The sequence below is a fragment of the Callorhinus ursinus genome, unplaced genomic scaffold, assembly GCF_003265705.2.
Source record: "Callorhinus ursinus isolate GAN/ISIS: 27379988/994484 unplaced genomic scaffold, GSC_fseal_2.0 scaffold1, whole genome shotgun sequence".
NCBI lineage: Eukaryota > Metazoa > Chordata > Mammalia > Carnivora > Otariidae > Callorhinus > Callorhinus ursinus.
Genome location: NW_027397063.1, coordinates 27,625,852 through 27,628,457, shown reverse-complemented (window position 1 = coordinate 27,628,457; position 2,606 = coordinate 27,625,852).

Here is a 2,606-nt window from a genome sequence, read left to right as displayed (position 1 = left end):
GGTGTCCTTTCATTTCTTGTAAGGGTATCAGTCCTATTGACTAGAACCCCACCATTACGACTTCATTTAACATTAATTACCTCCTTAGAGACCCTGTCTCCAAATAGTCACATTGAAGTTAGTTCTTCAATATATGAATTTTGGGAAGACACAATTCAGTTCACAACAGCCAAATAAAGTATATTAAAAACAGCATTTGGCTTATAGTTATGTTACAAAAATGGCAGCAATAGCAGATGTTGATGGTACTGTGTGAATATTGGTGGTGTCATGCTATTAATAAAAGAGAAGCAATGAATTAGAAATAATTATCACTAGAAATTTTCACTTGCTTTTTTGATAATTTACTTTGGCAATTGACTACCATTGAGGTGAAAAAATAAAACTATTAATTTGCTAGATCTGCCATAACAAAATATTACAGACTGGGGGCTTAAACAACAAAAATCTGTTTTCTCAATTCTGGAAACTAGAAGTCCAAGACCAGTGTTGGCAGGATTGATTTTTTTAAGACCACTCTCCTTGATTTGTAGATGACTGCCTTCTTGATGTACCCTCACATGGATTGTACTCTGTGCCTGTGAACTGCTGGTGTCTCTTCATGTATCCAAAATTCCTCTTCTTATAGATATAGTCACATTTTACTAGAACCTACCCATACAATCTCATTTATCATAAATTATCTCTTTAAATGCCTTATCTCTAAATATAATCACATTGTAAGGTATTGGGGCTTAGGGCTTCTACATGAAAATTTTGGGGAGATACAATTCAGCTCATTAATAATTATCATTATACTTTAGCACACTGTTTTGAAAAAATAGTTACAAAATTAAAAAAATAAAAACAATCTATACTATCTGCCTGTTTAAGACTATGTATCGATTTTTAGGCAAAAAAAAATTCTTGAAAATTTTGCTGTCAGAAGCTTTAAATTTACTTAAGTATCTTAAGGATCTTGCTAAGGCAAGAGACAGCACATTTGTAAATAACTTAACCAAAATTAGAGGTAAGTGAACCATTAATAAAAATGTTAATCATAGAAGGAGAGGGTGTTGACATAAACAGGAAAAAAAAAAACTAGTTAAGAACAGTGGTTTTCCCATTCTGTATGGGGAAGTTGGAGAGATGCCATTTTATTACTGTGAATTTCAGAGATGTAAAACCTAAGGAATTGCTGAAGTAGATTTAATGATCACATTTATTCAGATAAGATTTTAGATTATATTTATGTATTTAAAAATTAACTCAGTGTTAGTCCTTAGTTATTGGAGACATTACCTAAACCTAGTTTATGAAGAAGCAAATCTTTAATGTTTTGGATTTCAACAAAGTGGGTCCTGAAAATTATGATAGAGTTCATGCTTGGGAAGGTTTTGATCATGAGAAAATTTCTCTGCATAAATGTTATCATTGTTTTATTGATTCAAACAATATTTATCAAGTGTCTTTTGCCAGGCACGATCTAGGCCCTTGGAATTTATTCATTCCAAGGAAATTCATTCATTCATTCAAGGAAAAAAATGCCTTCTATCCTTGAAGATGTTGCATCTGGCTTGGAAAGGGTGCAACACAAATTAACATAAGAAGTAATACAAGAGATAGATAGGGAATAATTAATGGAAAAGTGGGCAAGAGATAGATGGCAGTATAAAATTTTGTAGTTAGAGGCTACCCTGAGATGTCTGGAGCAAGGACTTAAATTAGCATAAGAAGTTAGCACAGACTGGGTGTTATACGCAACCAATGAATCATGGAACACTACATCAAAAACTAATGATGTAATGTCTGGTGATTAACATAACATAATAAAATAAAATAAAAAGAAGTTAGCACAGAGATTTAGGGGGAAAACAAACAAACAAACAACTAAAATGGGAGTATATTCAGCTTCCTGAAAATTCTGAAGTGCATCAACCAGGAATAAGATGGTGCACATACACATGGAGTAAGATCTTGACCTCAAAATGTTTCAACATTATACTAGACCAGAGATTAAGATCATGACACCCCTAATGCTTCTACCCTCATAGTTAGTTTTGAATAAGCAAAGGCTAGAGCAAAAGAGTCAGTTGTTTTGGCAAAGCCTCAAAAGTAGGCAGAATAGGAAAGCTTTATAGTAGAAAAAAGGGAAGGCTTTGTGTATGGCCCTGATTGGAGATGGTTGACATGAAAAAGTTGTAGGAAGGCAAACTAGAAGGGCATCCCATGTGATTTGGTTTTAGGTGCATATTTGATTTATTTGGTAGAAGTGGGACAAAAATTGGAAAATCTGCCAGTTATTAATCATATCCTAGCCATTTGAGGCTATTCATTTCAGGGGTTATTGTTTGGTTTCCTGGATTGTTATTTGAGATAACAGTCTAAGTTCCTATGCTGGCTTCCTGGGATGTTTATTGTAGATAGAGGAGTTGGTATCCTGGGGAGTTTACTGCAGGTGGTTAGAATTCTGCTTTTATATAAAGTCTGGTCATTGTCTCTCAGTATCAACTAAAACCCATGCCTTCAAATCCTTTCTTATTTAGACCTTTGCTATACTCTGTCTTGAGTCAACTGGAATCAGTATCATTATCCCTTTTATGCCTGATAATGGCAGCCACACCAAG